Here is a 23874-nt window from a genome sequence, read left to right as displayed (position 1 = left end):
ATCACTAAGAATAGCTGATCTGGTAGAGAAATTGGGGATGAAACGACGATACCAGCCAGCTAAACCCAGGAAGGATCTCAACTTTTTCTTTGTAGTTGGAGGAGGACAAGAGGCAAGGTTCTCGACCTTACTCACCTGAGGGCGGATGACCCCACCCCCAATGACGTATCCCAGGTACTCCACCTCGGTCTGTGCAATGTGACACTTTCCAGGGTTGATGACTAGTCCAACTGTTCTGATGCGTTGCAGGACATCAGCCAGATGTTTCAGATGGTCCTCCCATGTCTCGCTGAATACCACAATGTCGTCAATATACGCTGCTGCATAGCCATCAGCTCCTTTCAGAACCAAGTCCACCAGCCTCTGGAACGTGGCTGGAGCTCCATGTAGTCCGAAAGGCATAGTTCTGAAACGATAAAGTCTGCTGGGAACCCTGAATGTAGTTAAATCCCTTGAGGACTCTGTTAGGGGGACTTGCCAATAACCTTTACAAAGGTCGAGTGTTGTGAGGTACTTAGCATTACCCAAGCGCTCAATCAATTCATCCACTCTTGGCATAGGATATGCATCAAAAACAGAGACAGCATTAAGTTTTGAGAAGTCAACACAAAATCTCTGTCTTGCATCATTTTTCTTGGGGACGAGTACCACAGGGCTACACCACTCACCTCTAGATGGCTCTATAATCCCCGTTGCAAGCATTTCTTCCACCTCCTGTTTCAATGCTGGCATTAGCTTTGCTGGAACTCTGGAGGTGGTATCCCTGATGGGTGGTTGATTCGGACAACGCAGGCGTATGTCATGCTGAATAAGATGGGTGTAGCCTGGCTTTGTGCTGAAAAGCTCCTGTGGCATTATGGCCGCGAGCTCCTCCTGTAGTTCTGATGATAGATGGCTCAAATCCGGAAATAGCTCTTCTTCAGTACTGGTGGGAAAGAATTGCTCTTGAGGCTCTTCTTCCTGCAGTACAACACGAGCCCACAACTGAAGTGATTGCTCTGGCTTCTCAATCCACTCCCTCAACATGTTGACATGAAACACCTGGTGTTTTTTACGACGATCTGGCATATTGAGCTCATAAGTGACAGGGCCAACCCTCCTGTTTATCACAAATGGCCCCTGCCATTTGGCTAAGAGACTGCTTTCAGTGGTTGGCAAGAGCAGCAACACTTTTTGTCCTTCTTTAAAGGCCCTCCTGCGAGCAGTCTTATCATAGTTCTGTTTTTGACGTTGCTGGGCACTTACTAGGTGACAATGAGCCAGTTCCTGAAACTGTTCAAGCTTGTCCCTCATTTTCAACACATAAGAGAGGGAAGAGCACTGTTTTTCAAGGCTAGCTTCCTCCCAAGCTTCCCTAAGTACATCCAGTGGACCTCTGACATTATGGCCATACAAGAGCTGAAATGGAGAAAATCCAGTTAATGCTTGTGGTACCTCTCTATAGGCGAAAAGCAAAAATGGAAGCCATTGGTCCCAGTCTTTTCCTGATTCTCTTACGAACCTCCTCAGCATTGATTTCAGGGTTTTATTAAACCTCTCAACAAGTCCATCAGTTTGTGGATGATAAGGGCTCGTTTTGATTCCGGTAATTCCCAGAAGTTTGTAGACTTCCTTCAACAGGTTAGAAGTGAAGTTTGAGCCTTGGTCTGTCAAGATTTCTTTGGGAATACCCACCCTTGAAAACATCTGTATCAGACAATTAGCTATTTGGCGGGCTTTGACCCTTCTCAATGGGAACGCTTCAGGATACCTTGTTGCATAATCACAGATCACTAGAATGTACCTATGCCCTGAACTACTTCTCTCCAATGGGCCAACAATATCCATGGCAACACGAGAAAAGGGGATGTCTATCACAGGCATAGGAATGAGTGGGGCTCTGTCACCTTTCCTACTCGGGGCTGTCAACTGACACTGTGGACATGATTTGCAAAATTGGACAGTGTCTGAAAAGTGCTGTGGCCAAAAAAAACGAGTTACCATTCTGGAAAAGGTTTTAAGATGTCCTAAATGGCCTGCCCAAGGAACTGAATGAGCCAACTGCAAGACTACAGGCCTTAAGCTTTTGGGAACAACCAACTGGTCACCAACTTTGCTACGACGATATAGTCGTTCGTTCTTAGCAATGAATACTTCCCGTACTCTGTCTGTAATCTGTGCTGATTCTTGGGTGCTCTTAGCAAACAGGGGTGCTAAAGAGGGGTCCTCCCTTTGGAGTTGGACAATATTGCTCGGGACAACCAAGAGCTCATCAATCTCTGGTTCAGGAAGTGACTCAGCAATTTCTGTCCCCCTCACTTTTTCCTGTCTTCTCTGCATTTTACTTTTCTTTATATGCGGCCTACTGAGTCTGTCAATATCTGGAATTTCATTGTCTGCATAGGGCAACTCACTCAAACCTAGCTCAGAATGAGAAGCTTTATTACCAGACCTAGTGACTACTAGCAGACCTTCACATGGAACATGCAGATTCTTCTCTTCTCTGTCCTTCTCTGTCTTTGCTAATAACTCCCCAAGAATTGGCATGTCCCGGCCCAACACAATCTGGTAGGGAAGTTTATCAATTACTCCAACTGTAAGTACATACTCCTTTTCATTAACTTGAAGGCAAACGTTGGCAATAGGATAATCAACATTATCACCATGAACACACCAGACTTTCACTTTACCACAAAATGTGGTGTCGCTAGGGAGACAATCTTGTCTGACAAGTGTGCGGCTACTGCCTGAATCCAAGAGGGCAACACACGGTTTTCCCTCAATGAAAACACAGATAGTGTGCTCCTGATCACTGCAGGGTACTAGAGACTCTGTTTCTTCCTCTAGCAAGTCAAAACACTGTGGTGAAAGACACATGTAAGTCTTACTGACTTGCTGACCTGGGCAATCTGCCTTAAAGTGACCTGCTTGACCACAGGCATGACACACCAACGGGCCTCTCTGCCTTACTTCTCTAGCACGGCTACTGCTAGTGATTGGGAAACTTTGTTTAGGGCTTTTAGCTCTGTACCCATTCCCACCCCCTGACTTACCCACAAATACAGGGGCTGAACTGGGTTTTCCTACCATGTACCCTTTTTGTGATCGTCGGGCTGCAAGAAAAGCCTCTGCCATCTCTGCAGCTTCTTTTGAAGTGGTGGGGTTGCGCTCTTTCACCCAGGTCCTCAGCTCTGGGTTAAGAACTCTGAGAAACTGCTCCATCACTATGACATCTCCTATTTGGTCCTTTGTCTTCTCCTTTGGAAACATCCACTTTTCATATAGGTCTTTAAGGCGCGTTCGCAGCTCTTTGGGTGTCTCATCGTCCTTCACCGTCATGTTGCGGAACCTGATTCGGTAAGTCTCAGCGCTTATTTCAAATTTTTCAAGAACGGCAGTTTTTACTTTATCATAGTCCATTGTCTCTTCAGTGTCCATAGCAACATATGCCGCACGTGCTTTACCACTAAGAAGTGGAGCCAGATGCAGTGCCCATTCTTCTTGTGGCCACTGACATCCTGTTGCAATCCTCTCAAAAGTGGTTAAATAATGTTCAATATCTTCATCCTCACCATAGGGCTGCATCTTCGGGCCTTTCCAGCCGCTTACTCTGCCCAGATTGGATGACTGTGGTGCTGTGGAAGACTCAGGGGGGTTTCCTCTCTGTTGAACAGGTTGCTGCACCTTTTGCCGCACTGAGGGGCTCAGAGGCGTGCCGGAATCAGCTACTGCACCTTCCAACAGCATCTGATGCTCCCGGCGCTCCGACTGGACCTCCTGTTGCAGTTGGCTGAACTGGTGTTGGATTCTACGCCACCGTTCATCCTGGCGTTGTCTGTCCTGGTCCCATTTTGCCTCACGATCAGCATGCTGTTCCATCAGGCCTTTTAATAAAGTTGAGAGCTCTGAGAGACTTTGTACTTCCGTGCTGTGCTCACCCGTAGCTTCTGGCAGGTGGCCATCATCTTGGGCCTCCTCTGGGGGAAAATCTGTTGGCCCTTGAGGTTTCCTTGACTTGGTTGATTTCTGCATTGTTATCACCTATTGGCCTGGAGCCACTGCTGCCACCATTTGTGAGGTAGCGTGACATAAGCAGCATGGAAGGTGATAGGAAGACAGCATCTGCAGACTGTTCAAGTTTCTTTTAAGTATTCTTTATTTTCTGGCGTCGCCTTTCAACAATTATTTCACAAAACATAAGAACCTCTCAGTCAAAATCTTACCTGCTTTATATAACATTCTACTCACACCTGGATCTCATTAACCTCCACCATTGGGAAAACAGGGTAGACTAAATAACACAGTCTAGTCCAAAGAAACAGGAATAAAATCATTTTTCCACTTAACAAACTCATTCACCCAACTAAACAGTTTGAAAAGTCAATCTCTTCACTTACAGACTCATGAGGTTATTTTAAATGAAATAAACAATTTTACACAAAAGAAACACCCCTTCATTTGGTTACACCCAATTGACATGATCAGTGACATCATATCCTATAAAACCAGGAAGTACTGGGGCGGCCATTCCCACATACCCGTTTTACACATAGGACCTGTCCAGAGGAACACACAATGGTAACTATAACCAAACTACATAAACAAATGAAAGATTCAAATCAATTAATGACGAAGTGACATTTAGCTTTAAGTACATTTGCACAGATGAAATGAATATAAACAATGCTACCACAAACAGACCCGGGATAGTATGTAGAGCCAAGGCTACATGTGCTGTGTTTACATTAAAGCATTATGATAAACTATAAGATAACAGAACACAGAATAACAACATACACAAGTGACAAATGGCAAATGACTTCTCTCCTAGCCACTTTGTCACACACTTGGGCATTTATCGCAGCATATAATGTGTTTTCTGGATACACTGCTGCTTTTTCAGCGCCCAGAGATTGATGGCTGTGTGTCAGAGCTGGCTATGAATTTCAGAAGGATCAGGCCTTAACTTTAAAAGTTATCAGTAGTTCTTTCCACCTTTTTACCCACAGCTACATCCACTTCTGTCGGGCCTAGGCTGCTCACTACGGCTGGGTATCATCACTGATTTCTGTAATCCACTCGATTCACGAGGTCCTGATTCCATTCAATTTGATTTTGCCTCAGACAGTCAGAAATATTATAATTCTGATGATTTATCAGCACTGACACATGTGAGACTTCATCAGAGGTGTGAGCATCACAGCAGAGGCCTTTGTGTCAAAGTAACTGAGGATAAAACAGAAAAACATGAAGGAGATTTTCCTGCCCTGTTTTCTATAGCAGATACACTTTATTGCATCGTTTTAAAAAGTTTACATTTCTTCAGTATTGAACAGCAGAAATTAGGCTTTCTTGTCAGAGCGGCCGACAGCGCTGTAAACAACGGTAGACTGGTGGGTGATAAGCGAATGAATGATGCAGGAAACAGAGATTTGAGACGGGAAACTGTTCTTGAAGTACAGAGAGAGAGAGCTGTGCAGGAAGTGTGATTTTTATCGTGCTGAAGCAAAAGTCAGAGGGCATTAATGACGACATTGATCAAATGTGGAGCGTAGTTTGGATCTTCTGCTGCTGCTTCAGTGAATTTTGGTTAGAGAGAGATAAAACCTGCAGCTCAGAATCAAGCGCAAAAAAGACGGAAACACAAAGCGCCGACGCGCCGACGTATCAGAGTCAGCGAGCTGTCGGCTTTCAGCCGCGACGGCGTGTCCGTGTGAGAAAGAGAAAGCTGATTGTGATGCGTCGGCTCTGTGTTTACGTTTTTGAACAGCTGGTCACACCGGTGCGACCAAAGACCTTTTTTAGTCGCATCATTGAAAAATATGGTCGCACTCTAGAGCCCTGAATACCATTATATTACAACGTTGTGACTCATTGGGATTTGGCTTTTACACTGATGTTATTTTGACAAACAACACCTAAACATGAGCCAAAGAAAGTAAAGGCAGTCGTGCCTCTCTCAGAGCTTCAGCGTAGGAACTCATGTCAGTGAGGATGACCAGCACATGTTTCTCACACTGGTAGGCCAGGTACTCTGCTGTAGTCAGCGCCAGGCGGGGAGTGATGATACGGGAGTGATACGGAGACTTTCAGATCGCAGAGACTTTTTTTTAATGTACTGAACGGCTGGTCGCTGGTGCGATCTAGGATTTTATTAGTCGCACCAGTGAGAAATTTGGCCGCAAATGTGACCAAATTGGTCAGACTCTAGAGCCCAGAGATCAGCTGCTGTCTGAACTGCACACTTACACTTGGGTTTTGTATTTTTTGGCTTTTTCTCTGCTCTTTTTTGAAATATAACTTTGAGAGGATTTGGATTTCAACTGAATCCCTGGAGTGTTGAAGTTGCAGGGATGCAAAACAGAGATAAGGGCCTCTTCAGGCATGGATGTGCCCGTTCTCTCCTCAATCTCTCTCCTCAGAAGATCAACATTAGCTAAGAGTGGGTTAATTAGATGAGTATTAAGTGATTTCATTATGTGATCATAGTATGTGAGCTGGCTTTTCCCCCTCCTGCTAAATTGCTTTAATAAAATATCCTGCATTCAAAAGGTTTAAATAGTGGACATTCATTTTTTAACTCTTTCTAAAACAGCAACAAGGCATAAAGCTGTGTATAAGTTTACACCTATATAAATATCACTTACACATTTAATTTACAGTTACAAGTTACAAAGTCACTTTCATCTACGCAGGACTGTAAGCTGTCGTCTGTGAGGCGTCAGCTGTGTTTGTTTGTAACACAGTTCATGGTGGAGAACAGCTGCTCACATACGTATGTGGATCTGAAGATCGTCAGGACTCCAAATGCATATTTCTTCATGTTTATGTGTCGGGATGGCATTCCATGTTTCAAACAAGGTTCTCAGTATCACCTGAAAATCCAGTCACATTTAACAGGGATGGATCGATGGTCAGGGCAGTGATGGGGAAGGATAATGTGGGTTTTTCCTCTCTGAACTCGTGGAATTATTTCCCAAATAACTGTGGTGATTGCAGACTGCAAATGCTCTGAATTTATTAACTGTCAGTTTGCACTCAAACGCTAACACCTCCTCCAGCATGTGTAACGCTGTGCCTCCTCTCCCCTGAAGACTTGTATTCAGCTTCTTCTGGTTCGCTGTAATGTCCACAAAGTGCAGCTTTTTCAGCCACTCTGGCTGTTCCAGCGCAGAAAAGGCGAGCCCTTTGCTGCTCATGAAAACTTTCACCTCTCCCAGACATTTTCCAATTTCATTGTACTACTGTACTATGTATGACTGTGCAATGACAATAAAGAGTTATCTTATCTTATCTTACATGCAGCAAAGCGTTTCAGCACCTCTCCTCTGGACAGCAGGACTCTGTCATACAGCAGGAGATCAGGCTAAATGCTCTCCACCTCATCCAGTAATGAGGTGGAGAGCATTTAAACCTTTTGCCATTATTTTATTGATGATCTGAATGACAACATTTATGACCTCTGTGCATTCTACAGGAAAGGTTTGCGCACACAATGCCTCTTGGTGCAGGATGCAGTGAAACGTCAGCAGCTTTCTATCCAGTGACTTCTGCAGCCAGGCCACAAAGCCCCTGTGCAGTCATACTTACCATACTTTTATTTTTATATTTCAATATCACAATAATCTTCTAATTTAGAACTACAAGTTAAAAAAGAACTAATATAAATAAAATACACTTCAGCTAAATACTTTTTCCAAACCACGTGGAGCCGCACTATAAGTCTAAAGAGCTGCATGTTATCTTGCCACTCGCTGACCTTAACCTCCCTCTCGTGCACAAAGGTTCTTCTGTTTGCCAGGTAGGCTTCCAAGTCTATGTTTTTTTGGCCTTTCAAAGACCATAATGAGTTCGTCTTCCAAGTCATACCAGTCGTTTTATGCGGGCGTCACATTGCTGCTCGTAGCCTCTGGTCCTGCCCCCACTTTTATTAGCATTGCCACCTCCTTGGGAATCTCGGTCATTTTACCATTAAGAAGCAGAACATCAAGGTCAGTGTTCAAACATTAGGCTGTTTGAGGAACACGTTGGGGGAAAACAACAGAAAAAGACAAACATTTCTTACCACTGGTAAGTAGCTGACTAAAAACTGAGCAACATGCTTAATCACCACCTGCATTACAGAGAAAATGTGTTTTAGAAAAAGAGAACAGGAGGAACTAGAAGAATTGTAAAGTGCACACATAAGAAGCCATACTGGGAAATTGTCTTCTCTGCGTTTTCCAACTACTACAATTTAAGGTCCTGCATAAGCTCCATCTGTCTAAATTGAAGGTTTCAAGGATGCTTCCAGGTGCGGACTCAAGATGTGATCAATGTGGCCAGAATTCTGCCTCATTGTCACATATGTTTTGGACATGTCCTAATATCACTACTTACTGGTCTAAAATATTTAAAACTTTGTCTGACATTTTTAAAAAACAGCCCCCCCCCCCCCCCAGACCCAGTAATGGCACTATTTGGTGTAGCTACAGTTAAACACTTAAATAATAAACAAATTCGTGCTCTGAGTTTTATAACATTGCTTTTTTTTTTTCTTGGGGGGGGAGGGGGGGGGGGTTGTTTGTTCTGGGTTTTTTTTCTCTTTTCCCCCTCCTTTGTATATACTTATCTAGGTATATAAATGTGTATGTATAGACATAGATATATGATCGTTTATATAATGGTAATTATATTTTATGTAAAAAGGAGGGGGAGAGGAAGGAAGGGAAGGGGAAAAAAGGGAAAGAAAGAAGAAAAAACTGTGTCACTGTAAATGAGATACTTTGTTGCCTGATTTGAATAAAAAAAAAGGGAAAGAAATTTGACTAAACTCACTTGAACTCTGACTTTGTCTGCACTTAGAACTATCACAAGACATTAAAACAAAACATCGGGCATTGATGACATCACAGGAATCTAACATTCTAATCTATGCAAACTGTCTCCAAGGCTACATAATATCAAATTAAATCATAGCAAAGGAGTAAAAAGCAGGATCAGTCTTAGGGTGTATGTTACATGTTTGCCAGTTTGGATGAGTGAGTGCAATACTTCATCGGCCTGTGTTGTAGCAACCTGTTGAACCTGCTGAGAAACTTTTCTTTGTCCACTCTGCCCCAAACTTCACATGCTCCATAAAAGTCGAGGCCTAGAGACCTCTGCATAGTTATTAGCATTAGGTTATCAGTATCATCTGATATATATGACATTTACAGTACAGTACTCACACATGACATAGGAGGAATAAATATGAACTTTTTGACATAAATTTGATCATATGAAATTGGATTTTTTTAAAATATGAAACTTTTTCCTTTCGTCATAATTCAGAAATATAATATATTAAGTTTTGAACATTTTAAAACATTTAAGTTTGCTCGTTGTATTTATAAGATCCTACATGGACGTGCTCCACAATCATTGGTCAGTCATGTTAAAATCCATTATCAGTGGAAAACAAACCTGATCCTCTACTAGAGGCGATTGTGCAATACCTTTTAGACATAACACTCAGCAAACAGTTATTATCAGTTAAAGTCAGTGAGATTTGGAGTGATACATGACACATGACGGAATAAGACACGCAGACTTAGCATGACGAACCGACGAGGAACACGTACACTGTAAATACATACAGAGGGAAAAGAGGACTAGAGATGAGACATGGACATAACTAAGCACAAACAGAACATGATGGCTGGGGGAAAACACACGTGACAGAAGGAATGGGTCACAAGGGCAAAACATGTAAACGAGAGGAGGAGACGGGAGAAAAAGACATTACTGAAATACATGAAGGGCCAGGGCTGGGGCAGCCAACCAGTCACAGACAAACAGCCACATTTTTTACTGTGTCACCGCAAAGAGCCACATCATACACCTGGGCACACATGAACATCACCCATCCCTTCCTCTGTCCTGCGTTCAGTTTGGGGTATCGAACTCAGGACCCTAACCCCATCAGGCCGGGGTCTTTGTGTGGAGTCTGCATGTTCTCTCCAGCTTCCTCCCACAGTCTAAAGACATGCAGTCAGTGGGGGTCTTCTCGCCCCGTTCACATTCACACAGAGATGCATTGAAGATCACCTTGTGGTTAGTGCCTTCTATTCGATGTACAGACTGAATAATAACACCTTCTAATTAGTTCTGTCTCCTTTTGGTGCTCTTCTACGAGTAATCAGTGCTTGATGGCTTACTAAGCTTAACCTTTTTCACAACATTGATAACAAACACACACAAAACAACAACAACATATATTATCTAAAAAAAACTTGATTGGACCACATTTTGATGTTCATCCTACATGTTTATTGAGATTGTCTAATGTCTGCGACGGTATCTTCTCCCACGTCTGCGGACACCCGAGGCCTTGTGGGCTCTCCTGCGTCTGCGAACGGGGCGAGAAGACCTCGCACGTTTGCGTCTATAACTGCGTCGTGGCATCGTCCAAAACGGCGGTACCTGCTCCACGTCACGGGTTCTATTTATGGACTCACCTGGCAACTTTAGTGATGTCACTGCTGATGTTGTCACTGTTGGTGTGACCTCATGACTCATTCATCCCATCTGAACTGTGGTGTAATTATGAGGTCACAGGGGGACGTGAATTTATTCACAAAGTTGAAAGAGAGTTTTGGTCATAACTCAAAGACACAATGATGCAGTCAAATCATTGGAATTAAATATCTGTAAATTACACGATTTAGAGGGGTCTGACATCACATCCAGTCTCTCTGCTGTGATGTCAAATATCAACGCCCAAACCCCACGACCGACAAATAACACAGAACACGCAGCCAGTGACGCACCAAACACACACCACGTTTAGTGACCAATAAATCAAGCGCCACAGGTGGTGTAAATGACAGCTCAGGGATGTGTAATGATGTTGATTTTTTCTGTTCTTGTTCCTTTTTACCAAGCCGGGTTTGTTTGTCCTTGTTTCCCTCTCCTGCTGAGTTCCTCCTGACGGAGTTCATAAGCCAGTCAAAGATCTGCACGTCACAATGGACTGAGATGTCAACTTCCTCCCACCAAAAAAAAAGAAAAAAGTAAAGTCGTCATGCAGCAGGAGAACAAAAAGTCATACTACAGCTACTGCACCCCTCTAATTTATTAGATTCTTTCAATCATGTGTTTCATAGAGGCCTCGGAGCACTTCTGCACACTAAATGAGCTGTGCTGGAACTTACACCATCACGTAACCCATAAAGGAAATCTCTTATTCATAAAAAGAAACAAATGTTTGCTTTGATTCCTCCTTGAGAAACTGAATGTCACGGTCCTGGGTCGCTGGCTCAGTGTTTTCTGTTTTGTTTTATTAATCTTTGATTTCTTGATGTGTGATGTTAGTTCTTAGGTTTTGGTTCTGTGTCCCCGCTGTTCTGTGTTGGTACTGTGCCTCTACATAAACAGCATCATAATTTCATATTTTGTCAGCACTTCCTAGCAGTATGTAACTACACAATAAATGTCAGGGTTTGCGTGTTGAGTTATGAATGGAGGACCCAAGATGCAGGCACTGCTGATGTGAGTGAGCTTTATTTATGGAGAGTGACATACAAACAAAGGCGAGGGAGGCGAGAAACAAAACTAGGAAAACCTAAACTGGGAAAGCTGAGAACCAGATAAGAAACCTGGACACGAGGGAATGGAGTTAAAACACGAAGGATGACAAGCAGGAAAAACAGCATGGAGGAACACAGACGGACCAGTAACGCACACAAGAGGACGAATGCTATAAATTAGTGATGGCCCGTGTTAAGGTTCAATATTGAGGAGGGGTAGAGGAGGTAATCTACTTCCATAATAACAACACTGGTCCGGCCGGGTGGAGTCAAACGATGATTTTAATGCACACGCGTGGGAAGACCGCCCGCTGTACGCAGACAGCGCCGATCCCCAACTTACAGAGCATAAGCAGGTGTTTTATACCTTTCAGGGCTTAAATTTACTGACGCCTCTTGACGTCACTCAGATACAGTTCATACATAGGATTCAAAACCACAATGACTTAATACAGTTTAAAATAACATTGTCTCCGTCTCCACAACAGATGCTTCCTGCCATCTGACTTTCACTTCCCGTCTGGAAAACCAAACTGTTCCTCTTTTTGCAGAGACAATTTTAGAGTTACAAGCAAACATGATTAACCTCTCACCTATACATGAGATAAAGTCTACTGTGTGTTTGTGTCAGCATGAACTGCACTCAGTTTCATCTTGTAACCTTTTCCACCAGACAGAAGGCCAGCACATACACATTTAAGATTATAACAAGCATTCAAAAGCATTTAAGATTATAGATTCAACTCAACAGTTTAAAATGGTTATAACTGCACCTGTAATAAAGGCTAATTGGGTACCAATATGTTTAAACATCTGAATACAATATCAATACTGTAGATTATGTTATTAATGCAATGGTAATGAGGATGATGATTAACAATAGCAGTAAAATATATTTCTAATCCCCCACATTCCCTCTCTTGGTGACCACACTTATTTGTGTCATTGCTCCGACCCTCTCTAGCAGTCTTCTGGCCCAGCAAATCAGACAACAACATCATGTCATCTAAGTGGTCCAGTAATAAACGTCAGCTCCCCCTTAAGAACAGTCCATGCATGAGATTAGGTTTTTTCTGGGTCCCTCTCTTGTGGTATGTCAGGCCTCGGGCCTCCAGGATCCTCACCCCCTGTGGTAGCCGAGATGTCCTGCAAAGGGAACAAAACACCTTTTCCTACGCCTCCCTAACTTATCATGTTCATCAATTGTTCTCTTTATTCAAACTTGGTTCAACCTATTATGTCTGGGACTCTTTAATCAAAAGCATGATCCTAATTATGTTTTGACTTATTAACTATTATTTATACATATTCTTCAACATTACTCATCTCAGTACTCATCATTTCAACACTCTTAAAACGTTGCTTTCACGTCCCTGCATATGTTTCCTGTTGCTCGCTCTATTCTCCCTTATCTAATCATCAACCTCCTGTACACAAAACTGTCGCTGCTGCAAGTGCCTCCACTCTGACCTAAAAGTCACCTTTCACAAAAAATCACAAGAAAATCATTATAAGCGCCTATTCTACTAAAAGATCAAAAAGAAAACAACCATTTTAATCAATTAAGTTTAAGCATATAAGCAATTACTCATGCGTAAATTTCATCAGAGCTAAACGCTGCCCAGAAACAACTCCTGTGTTAACACTAACTTCATTTTAAAACTCACATTTCCTGTGTCATAACCTATTGTTGATATAGCATCTTTATCTCATTTTGCTCCTCTGTAAACTAGAGTTAACTTCTACAGTGGCCTCTCTTGTTAATGGCCTGAATTGTATCAACAAGTTTCTCCTCTTTCAGCCAGATTCAGTTATAAGCTAAATGAATTTCAAGTTTATGGATTCTATGTGTTTGTAAGCATGTGCGCCCCTTTATGCTCCAAGTCTCCCCCAATATATCAACCAAGACGTCGCGCTCGGTGAAGCTTATAACCTTCAATAGACTGAGCCACAACTCTTTAATAAGCACAAAATGCAATGTGTAAAAATCATTTCTACGTATAAGCTCTCTCCTCTATCCTAAAAATAAATCTATGTAATATCTGTATGTGTAAGCCTACATTATAACCACTTCTTCTAGAAATCAAAAAGAAATCAAACATTTTCTACTCCTACAATCTTCACTAGTTTCCCCAAAGCATATCTTTTATTCCCACAGTTTCCGTTTAAGTCTTGTACACTGCTTCTTATATACACCGGCAATTTATCTTCTAAGCAGGATTCAGTTCACTTTAATCCTCTAACCTTAACATAAAATAACAATTTCTGCTTCAGTTTTACCATATCTAGATTATCAAAAAAAACCCAAAAGTCATAAAATGATCATAAAATGATCCTAAAACCTATTTCAAACCTTAAATTCCCCCTTTTTTGACACATATAATGTGTCAAACTAAAAATGCTTCACCCAAGCTTAGAAAATTAAAAAAGTTAGTCATCCCAACTTTGGTCCAGTCACACAAATCCACTCACACGCATTCACACCAGGTTTTTGCTGATACTGGAGACTCCCGCGCAAGTAATCAGATTCTCCAATCTCAGCAAAATGAGCTCATTCATTTGTCTTATTTTGTTTTAGGAAAATAGTTCTTTATGCTTTTGGACTGGATTGAATCGCTACAATCCTTTTAGACAGGGACTTACGACCTGATTAGGTCCCCACAGGTAGCCTTCTCCTCAGCCAGTTGTAATCTGGAAAGCCCACCTTATATTTGTTCTCCCGAGAATTTGTCAGCGCTGTTATTCACTGTTGCAGGCCTGCTTAGAACAAAATGAGAAAAAGAGAGCTGATTATTAGCTCATCAAAACACAAAACAAAATCACCTGACAGGTTTTCTCTAAGTGCACTGTTACAAAAATAATGGGGCCAATTCTAGACATGTCCATGTTTAATAAAACTCCCTCTATTAAAAAATAAAAAACAAAAACAACCCAAACCTAACTGACCGAATCAAAAACCTTAAACACACCAAAGTTTTGCCACCAGAGTCCTGGCACTCCCAGGTCAACTGACGTAATTTCACCTCCTCAATACGCCGAAAATCTTGTTAAAACCACACAATTTGCACACAATAATCTCCCCCTTTATGCACTTTAACATACTTAGATTCAGCATAAGATGTAAACCCAATACAACAACGTATCATCACTAAACTATAAATTTCCTATCCAAAGCTGCACTTCTGAACAGTCTGCTATGCTTCCTCTCCCGAAAATCTGTCACACACACACACACAGGAAGCTTCCTCATCACCACTCACTCCAGCTAATTTGCATACTTAGTCATATCTTAAAAAGTTGCCGTAACAAGAGAAATACCTGTTTAAACATTACCACATTATTGAATTACTTTCATTTTCTTTCAATACTAATCACTTGCTTTGATCAATCAATACAAGAGCACTCCCAAGTCACTCTTATAAAAACTACTTTAATCCCTTTTCTTTTCCATAACTCACTCCCTCTGTCATATAACTTCTTTGAGTTATTCCTCATCTTCAAGCTCTAAGTGTATTTTATTAACCATTCACACCATTTTAACACTCATACAAGTAGCAAGCTGATTTTCATTGCATATGTTTATGTTCTTAGCCAGGTTTAACCAAAATCTATGCATTAATCTTCATGAGCTTGTCCTCGTAAGGTTAATGCATTTTCTGCTTGTGTATGTGATTTTGCATATGTTGCTTTTTGCAGTGTTTCAGACTCCTTCACAATTCTCCACTTAAGCAGTCAGTTTTCTCTTCCCCAAATTTGCTAACCCAAATTTTGATTTCCCACCTGAAATAACAGCATCCCTTGTCCTCAGCCATAGGTCAGGGCTTGCTTGTGAGGTTCAGGGACACATGGCGCCGTGAAGAATTCAACCAGAAACTTGCCTTAACATGTCCAGTGATGTTAACCTAGAACTTTCTTCCGACCGCTGCATGTGGAAAATTGATCCAGGTCTGCTTTGCCCCTGAAAATAACACAACTGAGACATTTCCATTATTATCATCAGTGCTTAAACTACCCGTTTTTTCTCTCTCTGGTCAGAAATGCCAACTTATGTCATGTATGTAAGCATGTTCTTCATTTCATATGTATTCATGTTCAGTGAGTGTAAGCTGTTTCTTCATTGCATTTCATGTTATATGATCATGTTAATGAAGTGTAAGCTGCTTCTTCATTGCATATGTATGTTATCGTCAGGTTTAATTCATGCATCTTTTCACTGAGTTCTGCATTCAAACTATCTCACTTCTGATTCTTTCCAAAAATAATTTCACATGTAACAATTTGTGTATGTGTGTTTTCTATAGAGATGGCACGATACCACTTTTTTATGTCCGATACCGATATCATAAATTTGGATATCTGCCGATACCGATATGAATCCGATATAGTGTGTTTTTTAATCAATAAAACATTTTTTTTAATATCTTGCTGCATTTTGTATAAGTTTATACTCAAGTTTAAATAAATAACAACACTAAAGCTATTCTGTTATACCTGTATGTAAAAAATACACTGCGCCCAAAATATTTCATAGTTCAGCAAAACTGATCAATCTAATAAACTTAAACCTGCTCCATCCTCCCTATTCTGGTATTTTAAAGAGTACTTAGCAGAAATATCAAGCAACCTAACTAATAGGGTTGCAAACTCCCAGCAAAAAAAAAAATAGGGAACCACCCCCCACCCTCCAGCTCATGATGCTTAATCGATGTAATCAAATTTAATTTGATGCAGGGGGAAAAATGCACAGAAAGAAATTATTTTTCAAGAATAATTAAATAGATTCAACATCTTTCTTCAACAGAATTGCAGACTGCACAGATGGTATCTTCCCAAAGGAAAAAGTAGTATAGCTTACTAGGGTATATTAGACTTAACAGTTACTATATACAGTAATGGACTTCTATATATTTTACATCAGATTAAAACTTTGGGTGTAAGAGTCAGATAATTATTTATTAAAAGCTAGATATTTTAAATGAGAACAAGAAAGAAAAGTATGTCTTTGTGCCCCCTTTTCCCTGTTCATGCCCTATCGGCCCCCCTGGCTAAACTTTGCTAGATCCGCCCCTGCACAGTTACCAGCCGTCAGCTACGTAGAAAAAGATCCTGGTGTAGAAAGTAATATTAAATAAATTCTAACAACAGCTTATCAAGCTTAAACGTGCTGCTGTTGTTCAGCCGCTGGTTTCCTCTTTCTGGTGAGAAGTGGGCCAAAAACTAAGAAGAGAGACGGACTTGCGACAGAAAAGCCGATCAGCTGATCATTGATCAGTTTCAGATTGAAGTAGCAGCAAGAGAGAGAGAGAGAGAGGCAGTCGCTCCATATATCTGTTGCTAAGCTTAAGGTGGGAATGCTTTACAAACATTCAGAGATGAACTTACACACTTGCTTTACTTCTCTCTGGGAAAACTTCCTCGGAGATGAAATGCTGGTTTGCTAGCAAGGCTGCAAATACACACAGCGGCTCTATCACGTGACGCATACTGCTGCAACGTGCTACGGTTATGAGCCGAGTTACGCCGTGTAGCAAGCTTTGTGAGGTGCTTTTTGATATTTAATGGATCGGATTACATTTTTTATTTCTCGCCGATATCCGATCCAATAATTTGGGTCAGTATCGGACCGATACCGATACGTAATATCGGATCGGTCCATCTCTAGTTTTCTATTTTCTGTTTACCTCTTTGTTGTGATCTAGGGGACATCTCTAAACCATCATGAGTTCAGGCTTCAATTTCAACCCAATTATACCCTGTATTCTCGCAGTCGAACTTGTCTGGGCTTCACCTCTCACTCGACTCCGTCCTCTTTTCACAGTGTCCTGTGTTGTCTTGAAATCTCCAGCAACTTTAGTCCCAAGTCAACTGCTTGCTTCTTCTCTGTTTCTTCTCCGTTGATCTTTTCAGTTGTCTCTTTCAAGATTGCTCCAAGCATGGCAAATCTGAAAATCAGTGTCCAGTGCTTTCCCACAGTTCTTTAGCCCACTGTTCAACTGCCCAGCCTGTAATTCAGAGTACATGTTGCATCACGTGCTTTCTTACATGCTGCTGCTGGTGTCGTCAGTCGTTGTCAGTCTTAATGGTTCAGTTGCACTGTCTTTTGCCTGCTGTTAATTCTTCAAGTCCACGATGTTCTGTCGGTCTTCATCAGGAGATTAACTGTCCTTTGAGCTTCTTCTCAGGATGGGGACAAAGTGAGAGGTCAAGCTGTAAAATTTGAAGCCAAAACCTGGCCTGTTTTTCTCCCAATTCTGTTAATCTATGGTTTTGCCGCTGTACTCAAGATTCCAGGTTGAGAGAAGTCCACCTCTTTTACGCGCTAAAGCATACAATTAATATCCTTTTCATTTCTTTTCTTAAAACCTCCATTTGCTTCATCTGCCTAGAGTTTAACTCGTCTGTTTCTCTCTCTGGGTGCTCCCTTGTCACAGTCAGTTCCTTTTATGGGCATGCAGTTCCTGTCACACACACATCTGCTATTTTCTCTCACACTTCCACTTTTTCACTCACTCTACTATCCACTTGCTTTTCTTGCTTATTATTTTTGTACAAATCGCACCCAATCACTCAAACCTGCTTCTCACAGCATTCACACTCTTAAACTGTGACAGAAGTTGAGGAATATAACTCAAAATACGCTTTCCTAAGAGTATTTTAGACATGCCTTTCATAATTCAGAAAGAGCAAGTCAAAAAAATTGAAACCTCTATTAATTCTCACAGCACACACAAGAAATTAAAAAAAATAAAACACACCAGCATTTATTGCTGAAGAAAGGTTACTACTGAAAGTAATATGTTAGTCTTAAGTATATACAATGCACTCAATCTATTTATATATATATCCAAACTCAGTCACAGATCACACATTCACAGCAATCCATTCAAACTCTATTTATACTCTCGTAATGAGCAAAACCAGCATCTTAGTTACAGGCATTTAGCAATATTTGCAAACAATAGTTATAAAGCTCAATAACACTCTAAACCAAAAGCAACAATCTCCATGCGCGTCACCGCTCCTCATTTGCATTCACACACACACCGTCTAAAAATAGAAGTCAGCAGGCAGTGCACTGTTGACCCAGAAACTCCTTTCACACTAAGATCCATTATTTTATATACACAGACGTCTTATATTTACAACTGCACAGATTTTTAGGCCTTTTAGCACCTACACAATTTCGGAAAATTTAACCTAACCGCCCAGCGGATAAACTCTTATAAGTTTTTTGCGACCACTTCTCCAGTCTCAGACTCGAACTGTTTCTGGCCTAATCTCTAACATCCCTAACTCAATTTAAAAGCGTCAACCAACCCAAACTTTGCCTGAAGCTCTATTTTTGGCCTTTCACAGCCAAGGCTTCCCCAAAGTTTTAAGTTAAAGTTACACGCCCGAAGTCCAACTTCTGCTGGCCAAAAAAGCGCAGACTACCGTTCCAAACGGTAAAGTGGTGCAACCACTAGTTATTCTGGAGTGCCCCAAGCTCCACAGTGACCAACTGACTATCCCTCTAAGAGGACAAGGCCTAGGAGTCCCTGGCCTTGGCAAGCGTTACCTCTGAGCACTGCGCCTCCTAGTGGACTCGAACCACCGTCCTCAAGTAATTTATAATACTTTAAACAACAGTCCACACCCAAAAAAGTGTAAGACTGAAGCAGGTCCAACCTGTCTGACCAATTTGGGACTCGAACCCATAAATGACCAAATTCCCTAAATCCTACGTGAGACTCGAACTCACTTTCACTGTTTTCCTTTTCCTTGGGACTCGAACCCATAAAATTCCTTAAATCCTAGTGAGACTCGAACTCACTTTTACTTATAGACCTTCACCAAAATCAAAACAGACATTCACCAGTAATTTCAGTGAGTAGACTTTAATTCTTCCATGTCCAATTTGGCACGCTTTGGAAATCATTCAACAGGTAGTGCCTTACCTTTGGATAAGCCGGCTTATGCCCACTCACTTTGACCACTGATATTCATGCCTGCCCGTCTGACCACCTCGGATCCCGGATTTCTCCATCTACACCTCCAACTCACTCTCCCTCCTCAAATCCCGGACGAGCCCCCAAAATGTTAAGGTTCAATATTGAGGAGGGGTAGAGGAGGTAATCTACTTCCATAATAACAACACTGGTCCGGCCGGGTGGAGTCAAACGATGATTTTAATGCACACGCGTGGGAAGACCGCCCGCTGTACGCAGACAGCGCCGATCCCCAACTTACAGAGCATAAGCAGGTGTTTTATACCTTTCAGGGCTTAAATTTACTGACGCCTCTTGACGTCACTCAGATACAGTTCATACATAGGATTCAAAACCACAATGACTTAATACAGTTTAAAATAACATTGTCTCCGTCTCCACAACAGATGCTTCCTGCCATCTGACTTTCACTTCCCGTCTGGAAAACCAAACTGTTCCTCTTTTTGCAGAGACAATTTTAGAGTTACAAGCAAACATGATTAACCTCTCACCTATACATGAGATAAAGTCTACTGTGTGTTTGTGTCAGCATGAACTGCACTCAGTTTCATCTTGTAACCTTTTCCACCAGACAGAAGGCCAGCACATACACATTTAAGATTATAACAAGCATTCAAAAGCATTTAAGATTATAGATTCAACTCAACAGTTTAAAATGGTTATAACTGCACCTGTAATAAAGGCTAATTGGGTACCAATATGTTTAAACATCTGAATACAATATCAATACTGTAGATTATGTTATTAATGCAATGGTAATGAGGATGATGATTAACAATAGCAGTAAAGTATATTTCTAATCCCCCACACCCGCTTGAAGCTGACGCTCCGGCGCGTGTGTCAAAAACACCAACACACCGCTTCAGAAGCACTCTGTCGATGCTCGATTCGTTTGGCCACAGTCACGTGATCAGTGACGTCCAATTGTGAATTGTGAATTCCACTCTGCAGAGTGGGCAATCATAATGAAGCAATTCAGTTTTTTGTAGATTCAAGCTGCTCTTCATATTTTTGACCAGCAGATGTCACCACAGAGGACTGTGTTAAAAAGCTTCCAGTAATGAATCGTTTTTCAACACAAGCTTCAGAAAGCTTTGTTTGGCCATCACTACTATAAATACACACAGAGGGAAACGAGGAAACTGCACACAGGAGGGGGACACAGCTGAGCCTAATGAATCTGACGAGACGGGTCATTCATGTACTGTACATGATGCGGGTAGATGCTGTACGTTTATGGGCTGCAGGAGAGACACAGATTTGTGCAGCTGAGGTTGTTTGGGGTGCCTGCGTGCTCGCCTGCTGGGCCTGAGCGAGCCTCTCCACATCTGTGGCCCGGCGGTCTCTTCTCTTGCTGAGGATCTTAACGTAGTTTGCTGGGACGAGCCGGTGGTCTCACCGTCCACGCTGGCCAGGAGCCAGCCACGCACACGGGGCTGTAGCTCTAAACACGAGGGAGATAGTTGTAAACATGGGGCACGCTCACACAAAAGAAGAGCACTCATCTGTTATTTCTAAGATAAGGAAAACAAAAATAGAAGGTTTTGGGTCAAAGCACTCAGAATCAAATGTCCCGCAGCCAGTAAAAAGCTCATCACCTTTAGGAGCGAGGTTGAGCATCTCTCCATCTTGCATAGAAAGCTCCTCCTGAGAAGCAGCTGTAAAGTCATATTCTCCTCTGGCCACCACGTGGTCGTCCTCCTCGCTCGCCCAGTTAGTGTCTAAACCAAGCAAGGAAACTGAATGAAAGACATTCATCATTTTAACTGGTCTTAACCAAAAACAAGTCCTTCTGCTTTTCCTTACACTTGTAAAGTAACTAATGGCATATGGAGCTATGGTACCCAATTTATTTGCCACTGAGTTACAAAAAGGCACATATGATGTCATACAAGCAGACTCATCTTTACACGTGTACTGCAGCCCTGAACATTACCAGCTTCAGATTCTATTATCAAACTTTGCAACAGCAGCCTTAATTACTTTGAACTCAAAACAATTAGCACCTGCAGCCACTGTCCTGTGTTGAGTACACCTCTCAAAACAACTAAATGTACTCATATGAATATGTGAGTGCTTGCTGTTCCATCTCTTCAGCCTGCTGCACAAACCTGCTGGGGGGACGTCCTCAAGGTGAGGTGTGTGTCTGTATCCTCCCAGGCTGTAGCCGCCACCGTAGCTGTAGCTGTAAGGCCTGTAGCCACCACAGATGGAGCTCCCATAGGGGCTGTAAGAGGGGAGAAGGAGCTGTTGGATGGACAGTAGGACTGCTGGACCTTATGAGGGGGCACCAGGGGCGCCATCCTGGGCAGGACAGAAGGGCTAGCAGGGGTAGAGGAGCCTGTAGCTAATCCTAAATGTGTAGATCTGTTTGGTGACAACATAAAGATAGAATATCAGTAAAATCCACCCATAATTCATTGCAACATTAATTGAGCAAAGCATTAGTTCAGAAACGTCATGGAGTCAAGCTAAACTACAAACTGAATGAACAGCTCATAGAGTGGCTCTCTTCCACAGCGTGTCCTATGTCCTTTCTCCCTCCCCTCAACCCCAACCAGTCCTCAGAGGCTGCCCCTCCCTATACCTGCTTCTACTGGAAGTTTCTTCCAGTTAAAATGGTGTTTTTCCTTCCCACAGTCACCAAGTGCTCGCTCAAAAGGGCTTGTTTTGATCATTTCGTTTTCTCTATATTACAATAGGGCCTCCACCTTGCAGTATAAAGTGTCTTGAGGTGACTGTTGTTGTGATTAACGCTATATAAATAAACTGAAATTGAATGGAGTCAACTCTTCCTCCTGCCTCATCTCCAGCTCTGCTACTCTTCATCTGTACAGACTGTGGAAACACACAATAAATTCACCATCAACCAGCAGCTAGCGGCAACTTTTAGCATGGGATGTTTTCTCACATGAGCTGACGTTATGAACCAGTCAACACACCTTAAATATCCTTAAATATCATTATCACAGCTCTGATTGTTCAGCTTCTCCAATCTGATGACCATATTCTCTTAACCTTAAAAAGATATGTTGATATGTCCAAAAAAGATAAAGATGTGTCAGATTTAATTCCATTTCCTCACTTAAAGTGGAAAAAAGTGTCAGGGTGGGGGGACTGATTGAACTGTGATTGTGGAATTTGCCTCACACAGGTGCGTTCACTGTTGCTTGTTTGAGAATACTGCTGTATATATACAAATGCTGACTGCATAAACAAACTGTTGTACATATATTTTTAGAATTATCTGAATATATTAAGAAAAAGACAATAAAAAACAATGACTTGCAGCATCAAGCGGAGGACTTTAATCTTCTCTTGTTTACGAGTTTGGGGACAGGTGAGCAGAGGACTGACAGATGAAAAACACGAGCTTTCTCTAAGGGTGTTGCCTCTCCCTTAAAGACAGGCTGAGGAGTTCAGTTACTCAAAAGGGGCTCAGAGTAGAGCTGCTATTCCTACACGTTGAAGAGAGGCTGATGAGAAAAGGAGAAAGAGGCCCAGGGCAGACCTAGGACACTCTGGAGAGGCTATATCTCTCAGCTGGCCTGAGGATGTCTTGGTGTTATCCCAGAAGAAGTGGAGGAGGTGGCTGGGGAGAGGGAGATGTGGGCTTCTCTGCTTAGGCTGCTGCCCGGGTAAACCAGTCCTTGATAAGCAGAAGAAAATGGATGGATAACAATAATAAGCAGAAGAAGCTAAAAGACACAAATTTAAAATAAAACATTATTAGTTATGAATTGAATGATATAATTATTCAGCTATATAATAACTCAGCTTATAAATATATATGTAGGCATTTTTTGAAGAAAATTATCGGGCAAAGGAACTGAGTTTGTTGGCAAACAGCAGCTACATTTTCTTCTGAACTGACAGTTAGCAAGTACAGAACAAACAGAAATGCAATGAAAATATTTCTGCGGCTTTTATTAATTTCACTTATTAACCAGAACTGCACAAAACTAACAAAAACGCTCAATTAACAGAAGAGAGAGAAATCTAGCGAGACACACTGACTAGGACACGGCCTCAGAGGAACAAACTAGCAGTCAGCCACTTGTACGGCTGTGCAGATAAATAATTAGTTGCTTTTTTATTCCTGGGACTTCTGATTCTCTCCAAATACACAGGGAAGTACCTGATGCAGCTAGTTTTGGGTACTACCATCACCAAGCATTTAAAAAATCTATTAGAGGATAATAAAGTGTTTTCACCAACCAGAAGAAAAACATATTTTAGCGTATAAAATAGCAGTCTCTTCCAAACAAGTCCTTTAGCATGCTGATGTTAAAAAAGATCATGTAGAGTAAGACAGGCATAGAGAACAGCACTGACTGGGAGAGGCTTTGAACAGATGA

This window comes from Neolamprologus brichardi, unplaced genomic scaffold (genome assembly GCF_056152115.1).
Source record: "Neolamprologus brichardi isolate AB-2024 unplaced genomic scaffold, ASM5615211v1 NODE_ptg000033l+_length_6344489_cov_1, whole genome shotgun sequence".
Taxonomy (NCBI): Eukaryota; Metazoa; Chordata; class Actinopteri; order Cichliformes; family Cichlidae; genus Neolamprologus; species Neolamprologus brichardi.
The sequence above is the reverse complement of the archived record's forward strand: the minus strand, read 5'-3'. Positions refer to the sequence as shown.